This window comes from Erpetoichthys calabaricus, chromosome 8, assembly GCF_900747795.2.
Source record: "Erpetoichthys calabaricus chromosome 8, fErpCal1.3, whole genome shotgun sequence".
Classification (NCBI taxonomy): Eukaryota; Metazoa; Chordata; class Cladistia; order Polypteriformes; family Polypteridae; genus Erpetoichthys; species Erpetoichthys calabaricus.
In genome coordinates, this window is record NC_041401.2 from 152657299 (window position 1) to 152668291 (window position 10993).

General features: G+C 36.3%; 1 protein-coding gene across 2 annotated transcripts in view; it reads right to left on the reverse strand.

Moving 5' to 3' along the window:
* Positions 1–9932, reverse strand: part of slc39a10 (solute carrier family 39 member 10) — a 168374-nt gene extending 158442 nt beyond the window's left edge. For both annotated transcript variants that reach the window (XM_028807627.2, XM_028807624.2), the window contains exons 1-2: positions 9745–9932; positions 1555–1617 (exon numbers count right to left, since the gene is read on the reverse strand). The gene's annotated coding sequence lies outside the window, so the exon portion shown is untranslated. The remainder of the gene's footprint in view (positions 1–1554; positions 1618–9744) is intronic.
* Positions 9933–10993: the final 1061 nt, after the last annotated feature.

The following is a 10993-nucleotide window of genomic DNA, read 5'->3' on the forward strand; positions in this document are numbered from 1 at the left end:
GCATTAAAAAGGCAGACTGCCCGAAATTAAGCTATACCTGCTCATATTTTCTTGCATGCTCAGTTGTGGAGCGCACCACAGACTACTCAGATGCAGGTGGCGGTGTCTGGGTGTGTCAAGAGGAAGTTTGTTCTACCAGCCAATAAAGGTCTGCAGCATTGTGATTGCATGCATTGTGCTACATAACATAGCACAGCATAAAAATCTTCCACCCCCTGACCTTGATTATATGGAGCCAGATGACCCCACTCTCTAGTCCCTTCTTACCTACTGACAACTGTAGACATTGAACTAGCATGGTTATTTCACTCCAAGGTATATACCAAGTGTTTTACCCGACTCCACTGCAGTTCTCTCATCTCCTACATCTGTATGCTCTGGCATAATGCCACATAATAAGGAATCTCCAAATAAAGATGTCACTTGCAGATTGAAATCAGACAGCGTTGATGTTCTCTTTGTCTCCTCCCAATGCACTCACTTTCTTCTGTGACAAGCAATCTGTTTCTTCTTCTCTATCTTAAAGTTGCTCCCTATTATTATTTCAAGCATGATTCAGATGGTAGAGTTCTCCTCATTCACAGCAGCAGTAACATGATGCCATACAACATTTGTACTTATTGGTGACACCTGTGCTTATGCAATCAAATAAAAGATCTCTGCATGCCCATAATTTACAGTTGACAACTTCTATTTCTCACTGTTCTAAGTTTTTGCCTCTCTTTTCTTGTTGCCATTGTCTCAACTTACAAGTAAATCTATTTGTTACATACATATGAGGTCGATTAGCATGCTCCGTACACGGTTGTTTCAGGGTGAAAATCGGGCAGGCCTTGAAGAACGTTCACATATGTACATTTACAAAATTATTGTGATGTATAAAGGTAAATTATGTACAAATGTGTATAACCAAGGTCAGAATTTTTATTTGGCATATGCATTTTCCTGTTTTTTGGCATGCATATACTTTCATACTAGAATCCACAAAAAATTTTATAAATGAAACCCCTGCTGTCGCAGCAAAGAATATATCATGCCTTTTGCTTCAAGCCACTGTGATAAGCTCAGGCTAGACAATAACCTTTTTTAAAACTGTGCTGAAAGACAAAGTTGAAATAACGATAAACTAAACATTGAAGGTAAATATTAAAAGGCCTGCAGTGAAACAATAAGTAGGTTTCCAAAAAACAGCTAAAAATACTGTCACTTTAGGGCTCTCAGTGACATATCTGTGGCATATTCCCATGAAATAAAAAAAGACATTGCCTCAGTAAAACTGATACAAGTTCATTTATAAAAAAAAATGTTCTACTTGTGTTATATGCTCTTCTGCACAAACCTCTTTTCATCTTGTAAAAATAATAGTTATCTATGTATGAAGCAAGCAAAATCCACCAACCTGATGTAGCTAGGAAATTTCTCTTTAACAATTCATTGGAATAACCAAATAATTAAACTTATAAGACAACTTTTTAATACAAATGATTAACAACAGGAAGAAAGAAATATTTAGAAATGTAAAATAATATTAAAAATAACTGGGTAAATACGCACCTAATCATTTTCTGAATCCACTTGCCCATTTGTGTTGTGATAAAGTGGAGTCTCTTCCAAAAGCTTCAAAGAAAATGCAGGAACATTAGTCACTTGCAATGCACATCCATATCTAGAATCAAACTCAAATATCCCGAGACAAGCCACTTTAACAAATTACATTAAAAGCATGTTTTTGGGACCTGGGGGAAGCGCAAACCAAGAACAAATCGGAGCAATTGTACTGTAGAATATACACTGACTAGGCCAGAAATGATCTTGTGTCCTTGATGCAGTAAGGTAGCAGTGCCACTGAATAACTGTAGATAGATAGATAGATAGATAGATAGATAGATAGATAGATAGATAGATAGATAGATAGATAGATAGATAGATAGATACTTTATTAATCCCAATGGGAAATTCACATAATTCACATAACAGTTACATAGGATATATGATATACCGTATATGAATAAAATTAGTTAGCTAAATAATACGCCTGCTACAGGCATGTCAAGTTGTCTTTGAAGCCTAAAATGCCTTGGAATAAAATACATTCATCTAATGCAGTTAATTAATGTATTTACTATATTTGGAAGCTAAATATAACCAACTCTATATTATGTATATTTTTAATATATTGCATGATTTTTCACCATTATTTTTGTATTAGAATGGTGGGTTCTTAAGCACTGAACAATAATAATAAAAAAAAGGAAAAATTAACTGGATTTTATTTTAACAGGAGTGTGTCAAACATACAGTACATGTTACTTCATGTACTGTCACAAAAATAATTGCATTATTATGGATGCTTAAATGCTTTAAATGTATTCTTTGAGAGAAGATTTTCTTTTAACCAATAATATGCTTATAGAATTAACCATTTAGATGGTTACATTAAAGGAAATTTAACATCCCAACTTCGTTTATTTTTTTGTGCTCCGATCCAGTCAGGAAAGACCTCAGGATTTTGGGGAATCCAGGACTGTATCTTCAGCACAACCATCCAATGTGTGTTTAAATTTACAATATTGTGTATTTAACAGTATAGTACAGAATAAAACAAAGGAGAAGAAGTTCTAGCAGAGTCATCCCACTACTTAAATATACAGAGCACAGAGGAAAAGCAAGCATAATACTGAATGACCTAATATACAGCGTGGCACGGACAGAACAGGTATCTTTGGGTCTGGAGGCTGCAGGGCCAGCTCTCACAATGGATGCAATACATTACTAAACTAAATCTCAAATAAAGGTATTTTTTTCCTGAAAAAATACAACCACAGTTAATGTAAATATGTTAATAGCAAATACAATAGTTACTCTTACACTAAAAAAACTTTTATGCATATCACCTACCCTTAAAACAGTGCACTAAGAATTAAATGGGATTTTTTTTTCCTTTTTTTTTTTTTTTAAGATTGAAAAATAACTTACTACCACCTAAAATTATGTTTCTTACCCCAGATCAGTTATTCAGCACTAGGGGTAAATAGATTGCAACATTGCACAAAGTTATTAATGTAGATTGTTGATAATTTACATTTGGCTATGGTCAGTGTCACTACTGGTAGCATGAGGCAATACCTGGACCTTACAGGTAGTTGCACAGGTAGTCCAACTTCTCCAGGATGGCACATTAATACGTGCCATTTCCAGAAGGTTTGCTGTGTCTCCCAGCACAGTCTCAAGGGCATGGAGGAGATTCCAGGAGACAGGCAGTTACTCTAGGAGTGCTGAACAGGACTGTAGAAGGTTCTTAACCCATCAGCAGGACCAGTATCTGCTCCTTTGGGCAAGGAGGAACATGATGAGCACTGCCAAAGGCTTACAAAATGACCTCCAGCAGGCCACTGGTGTGAATGTCTCTGACCAAACAATCAGAAACAGACTTCATGAGGGTGGCCTGAGAGCTGACATCCTCTAGTGGGCCCTGTACTCACTGCCCTGCACCTTGGAGCTCGATTGGCATTTGCCATAGAATACCAGAACTGGCAGGTCCACCACTGGTGCCCTGTGCTTATCAAACATGAGAGCAGGTTCACCCTGAGCACATGTGACAGACGTGAAAGGGTCTGGAGAAACCATGGAGACTGCTATGTTGCCTGTAACATCATTCAGCATGACCAGTTTGGTGGTGGGTCAGTAATGGTTTGGGGAGGCATATACATGGAGGGAAAAACAGACCTCTATAGGCTAGACAATGGCACCTTGACTACCATTAGGTATCAGGATGAAATCCTTGGACCCACTGTCAGACCCTATGCTCAAGCAGTGGGTCCTGGGTTCCTCCTGGTGCATGACAATGCCCGGCCTCATGTGCCGAGAGTATGCAGGCAGCTTCCGGAGCATGAAGGAATTGATACCACTGACTGGCCCCCACGCTCGCCTGACCTAAATCCAATAGAACACCTCTGGGATATTATGTTTCGGACCATCCAACACCGTCAGATTGCACATCAGACTATCCAGGAGCTCAGTGATTCCCTTGTACAGATCTGGGAGGAGATCCCACAGGACACCATCTGTTGTCTCATTAGGAGCATGCCCAGACGTTGCCAGGCATGCATACAAGCACGTGGGGGCCATACAAACTACTGAGTGCAATTTTAAGTTGCTGCAATGAAATTTTGGCAAAATGGACTAGCCTGCCGCATCATTTTTTCAGTTTGATTTTCAGGATGTCTTTAAATTCAGTCCTTTGTAGGTTGATAATTTTCATTTCCATCAAACGATGTGGCATCCTTTTGTTCCTAACACATTACTCAGTCCATATCAGTATAGATATCCAGCATGATTTTTTTTTTTTCTTCATTGAGGTCTGATGTGTTTTCAAAATGTTCCTTTAATTTTTTGAGCAGTTTAGTTAACAGTTTTTGTGTCACTTATAATAATTCAAAGTTTAAAATACATTAATGTGTGATTTATCTTCTAAGTTTACATAATGTAAATATGAAGAGATATGGTTGGTGCACTAAAAAATGCAGTTATATTCTATGGTTGGTCTACTCCCCACAGCCTAAATGTCAAAATCCAACCATGCTCTGTAGAGAAAATAAAAAAAGAATTGGCTATGATTATAGACTGAATTCAACTGCCCAGATCTGAACACGTCTGCCTTTTTGATGTCCATATCCCATGGACGACATGACAGTACAGAGACAGTCTAGAGAAGAAGCAGGTCTGAAAATATCTGCCTTTTTGAGGTCCGTATTTCAAGGACAACATGACAATAACAGAGACAATCTAGGGAATAACAACTAGACAACTTTTACCTCTAAAGTAAAAAAATAAATAAAGGAGTTAAATCTGTTAACCTTTAAAAATTGAGATGAAGAGGTGACGTCATAAAAGCTGTTAAAATAATTTAAGAGCATGCTAGCTTTTATTTTCAAATTACTTATTCAACAGTAACAAAGGGCCACAGATAGAAGCTGGTCAAGGTAAAACACAGCATAAGCTTTAATATCAAGGATTATAACTATTCAGAGAAAATTACAAAACAGTAAAGTTGAAAGTAGCACCATGGGCTTCCTGTAATCTCAACCAAACAATATTTTAGAAACAAAAATTTATGTTGGGCAACATTTCAAACAATCACTGATCTAATGTATATTTCTAGTAATAGTTTTACACCATTTTTTTTTTTAAATACTTGTCTTTTGTTTTCCTGACCAAATTGATATTAGACAGTGCCATTAAGATTTTAATCTTTATTGGTCTATCACAAATAAAAAAAAATGTAATTGCAGACATTAAACCTATGCATGAAACTACATACATTTTAAGTATTTTCTTGATAATGTCTCAGTTTGAAGTTTCAGTAAACATGATTGAATATCTAAAATTTATCTTTTATAGTTTGTTGTACCAAAAACATCCTCAATATAGAACTCCAATTATTTTTGATTATACTGTGCATTTTAGGAATTAATAATCATCAATAATTTGCTCAGAGAATCCTTTCAAATTCCTTCTGTAGAAGCACATAATGCACATAAAATAACAAATGACTAGATGCTCTAGAACAAGCAAAATGAGAAAGCAATTCTGGAGAGAATGACTACAGATGTTGTGGGTGTAAACAATTTCAGCACTTAAAATAAAATTGGGAAGTTTGGGAGTGGTGGACACTTCAGCTCCAGCAAAAGTAATAAAAAGCATTTCAGAAGAAATGAGTGAATGGGGAAAAAAAGAAAATTACATTAGGAAATCTCACTATGAAATATCTGTACACTTGTGTAGTAAAAACATTTTAATGTTTTTCTAAATGTGTGGAACATTGTAATCTCTCATATACACTTTATCAAATCAAATGTAATAAAGTATACACCAATCAGCCATAACATTAAAATGAAATAATTAACACTATCTTGTCATAATGGCACCTGTCAAGCGGTGGGACGTATTGGGCAGCAAGTGAATAGACAGTTCTTGGAGATGATGGGTTAGATGCAGGAAAAGTGGGCAAGCATAAGGATGATTCTGACAAGGGACACATTGTGATGGCTAAACAACTGGTTCAGAACATCTATAAAATGGCAGGTCTTGTGGGGTATTCCTGGTATGCAGGGTTTAGTATTTAACAAAAGCAGTCCAAAGAAAGACAACCAGTAAACCCACAACAAGGTCATAGGCACCAGAGGCTCATTGGTGCATGTGGGGGAGCAAAGTCAAGGTTTGAGTAACTGCTGACCGGTCAGAGTACCTATGCTGAACCCTATCCACCACCAAAAGCACCTACAATGGGTATGTGAACATCAGAACTGAACCATACAGCAATAGAAGAAGGTAGACTAGTCTGATGGATCTCATTTTCCTTTAATCACGTGGACAACCAGGTGTGTGGGTGACATTTACCTGGGGAAGAAATTGCAGCAGTACGTGCTACAGAAAGAAGGCAAGCTGCTAGAGACAAAGCAATGCTCTGGGCGATGTTCTTCTATGAAACCTTGGGTCCTGGTGCTCATGTGGATTTTATTTTGACATGTACACCTATCTAAAGATTGTTGCAGACCATGTACACCCCTTAATGGCAACGATTTTCAATGATGGTAATGGCTTCATTCAGCAGAATAATGCGCCCTGCCACAAATGCAAAAATAGTAAAGCAATAGTTTGAGGAACCTGACAAAGAGTTCAAAGTGTAGACTTGGCAACCAAATTCTCCAGATCTCAATTCAGTCGAGCATCTGTGGGATGTGCTGGCAAACTAGTCTGATCCATGGAGGCCCCACCTCGCAATTTACAGGACTTAAAGGATCTGCTGCTAATGGAGCCAGTTACCACAAGCCACCTTCAAAGTTATAAGCTTTCTGGAGGCATGAGAGGAATCTATACAATATCCTTTAAAACCACCTGCCTAATAAGTTTTGTATTTTTATTTCTTCACAAACATGGTATATATTCGTCATGCAAAATTGTGCTCTAAAGTTAAAACACTTGCTATAGATTAAAAAAATAATAATGCTGCCCGTGCTTTACATTGTAGACAACGGGGCACAGAGGAAAAGCTTAAAAACTTACCAGAACGTACATTTTTCAAGGCAAGACAATTACAGAGCATTGATCTAACCATTAACTAATATGGATTCAAAACTTTCTTGAGTGGGAATTTCTTCATCATATTGCTATCTTGCTAATTGTGTATTTTCCAGACAACTAAGAAATATATCAAAATTGTATTTGTCTATACAAAAATAATATGCTACTGATATAACAATTTAAACGTATGAGTCCTAAAAGGTAGAAAATTAGAAACAACTCGTTAATTTCCTAAATAACTGAATGCTGTATCATCAAGAAGCTTTGAACATTGCACCATTTTTTATGTAGTAACAAAAGAATTTTAATAAATAATGGTAGTATATTGTTCAAATGTGTACTTTGTAAAGGCAACCTATGGTCACACTAAATAAAACACTATGGAACATACTGTTAGGGAAGCCTGGGGTACTGTGGCTAAAGCTGCTGTTCCTCAGCTCCAAAACCTTGTGTTCAAATCCACAAACTCTAAAGTGGACTTGGCATATTTAGAAAATGTTTTAACTTTTTTCTAAGCTGTTAAATTTAGCAAACAAAAAAATGACAAATAAAACCTGTACAAATATGTCATGTTAATGTTTGTTTCCACAGAGACTGTTTAACTTATTTTCACAAGAGATCAATAAAACATTTAATTAGATCGGGGTGTCCAAACTTTTATACATGATTTGTTCATTTTTAAGTATACAACACATTACAATGTCATACTTTCAAACCCACTTAATTCAATTTAAGGAATTAGTGATGGACAGAGTCTATACAGTGTACCTAGTTAACACTCTGCAAAAGGCAGGCATATGACTTTGACTAACTAGCTCACCATAGACCCATTTTTCAATAATGTTCAATACTTGTTATATGCTAATATTTCTTCTACTAATCCTTAAATGTAAACTTTTTTCATAAAGTTTAAAATTATACCGGATACACACAATAGAATGAGGCAACATGCAACTGCCGTAACTGAAAACAATGACTCATGAAAACTGCTGAAAAAAAAATATAATGTATAGAAGGGAACATAAACAGATTTAAAACAGCATAATCTTTAAAAAAAAAACTTGAAAATGATCAAATCAGCAAAAAAAAAAAAAATTGTAACTTTCTAAATATAGTTCGATATCAGGTCGAAAAATTAAGAAAAAAAATAACTACTGGAAATGAGTTTTTTACTACACAAAATATGATGGCAAACACTACCTTTGACATCTTACTAACTATAACATGACACGTATATCTTAACTTTTACCCTGCATTTGTTTATATGACAGGGCAAACTGCAGGGTATGACAATCTTCCAAATCCTATCAATGCTTATTAGAAACTTTGTGGATTAAAAGGGCAACTCTACAGCCAATATGTCACCCAGCAATCCTAAAATTTAAAATAAACAAAAGACCACACTGTGGTACTAAACAATTTTATACCAATTTAAGGACTCCAGCAAAGCATGTAGCTGGATTGTAAACTATATAGAAATCTTTCAAAATCTCAATCAACAGCAAAATATTGCCATAAACTAATCAATGTACTCGTACTATTTTCACTCTATATGGTATGATTTTCAAATAGCAGGATGTGCCCATCTTTAATTGCTCTTTCTGAAAGGATCGAAGCAGTCACACGACTTTTGGTCAAACTGCTGAGAGCTGCAGAGCTTCTTTACATATTTTAAAAGTTGTATGAACGATTGAAAGCACTGATGTCACAAATGTAACTGAATACATAAACAAAAAGTTCAATTTCTATATTTACATGTTAAGAGGATGAAAATGGACCAGTTTAGTGGGCTAGGAAGAAATGGTTTGTTTCACTGTACAACCTCAAATTCAGCAAGATTCCCGAAAGTTCATATTTTAACAATACTTAACGCACAACGTCAGAAAGCGAAAGGTTTGAATTGAAACTACACGGACTTACTATTTACGATCTTGTAACCTAAAACTTACCAACATGATATATAAAGAAAAAGAAGCAGGTCGAACAGAATACTAAAATTTCGATGAACAGCTTCAATAATTAGGAGACTCCGGTTTCTGAAATGTGTTTGGAAGGACATCGTACATTATAAAAACAGTTAAGTGCAAGTCAAGTTAAATTCAGTTAAAACGCATGAACTTCCCACTTTGGGTACGGCACGTAATCAAGCACGTTTAAATATTTTATTATAATTTTAAACTATAAAACGTGTGATCATACTTTCACTTTGTCGGGTTTTACTTTTCTCTTTAGAAAGTGCGACAATCATTAACCTCCTGTACTTTATACGTAGTCACTTAGTATCACAAAGCATGTGCTTTTAGTTCAGTTCACTTACTGTATATTAAACACGTGTTTAATTACATATTTAACGGCAGATTTAAACATACATTTAAAAATTACAAATTCTATTGCCATCCTAACCGATTGGTTTAACCGGTACGTTTCAAATTTCACCTATCGCCTTCGCCCGAAAAAAGCAATTTAAATACCAGGTCGAGGTCCTTTTTGCCATAAAAAGGCTGGTAAACAAGGAAGACGACTAAATGCTTTAACGTGTTAGGGTTTTGTTTATTGCTTTTATTTATCTTCAAAAACATCGACCGTACTATCACCATGTATCTCCTTGGTTCCGTGCCGCGCGACTGAATGAAAACAAACCGGGTTTGTATATATAGTTACCTCACTCGAGTGCCGTGTGCATCCTCTCCACTCGGTACCAAAAAAAAAAAAACACACATCTGCAACCAACTCACAAAAAAAAAAAAAAAACACGGAGACGTGAACCAGTGAGATTCACGAAAACGTATTACGTCGACGTTGCACTCTGGTTCTCATTGTTTGGACTGTTCAGTGTTCACGTAGATTTGGCGTAAAGGACGGTCACATGTCCAATTGATAAGCGTTTGGCGTGGCAAACTAAACTATTGTAATTATCAGATTTTACTAGGCAAAATTGACAGTGTTCCTCAATTAAAAAGTCGCCTATTATGAAAATAAAAATAAACCTCCCGTAAAGTGGCGTTAAATGTTATGATTAGGTCGCATTTATTACACGTGCTCACGTTCTAGTGCGGTGGGATTCACGGAACGAAACTACGCATTTTAACCTGAACATCATTTACTTTAAACCTCATAAATTACGTTGTTTTTTGTTGCCTGTCTTTTCTTTAAAAAGTGGAAGTGGTTTTAACCGTTGACTGGAGGTTCCGTGTATAAATGTATGACGACTGTTTTGCAGGATAATTTAATATTATCTTATCAACCGTTTACTTTTCTGGTGTGATAAAAGATTATAATCGAGCCTTCGTTTTCATTTATCTCGCTTCTGTAAATGGCCTGTATGTTATATTCAGGCCAGAGTAAAATATCATGAAGTATTAATTTTTTACATAACCAGCTTAGTGAGAAATTGCAATGATTTTGATTTTGAAATACTTTTTATTTTTGTGTAAAAGATCATGCCTTATGTAGCTAATAATTTCAGTAATTTAGTTTGAGGGGGTTTCCTTGCAGCCTACCTTTTGTACAAAAAAAAAATAGTAAACTTATGTTCTAGCAGGGATTTGCGCAATTTTACTTTTTCAAATTAATAGATTGGGATGCAGTGATTAGCACTGGGGCGGCACGGTGGCGCAGTGGGTAGCACTGCTGCCTCGCAGTTGGGAGACCTGGGGACCTGGTTTGTGGGTGTGTTTGTGTGTGTCCTGCGGTGGGTTGGCACCCTGCCCGGGATTGGTTCCTGCCTTGTGCCTTATGTTGGCTGGGATTGGCTCCAGCAGACCCCCGTGACCCTGTGTTCGGATTCAGCGGGTTGGAAAATGGATGGATGGATGATTAGCACTGTTACCATAAAAGTTTTTTTTTCCGGGCGGGTTGGAAAATGGATGGATGGATGATTAGCACTGTTACCATAAAAGTTTTTTTTTCC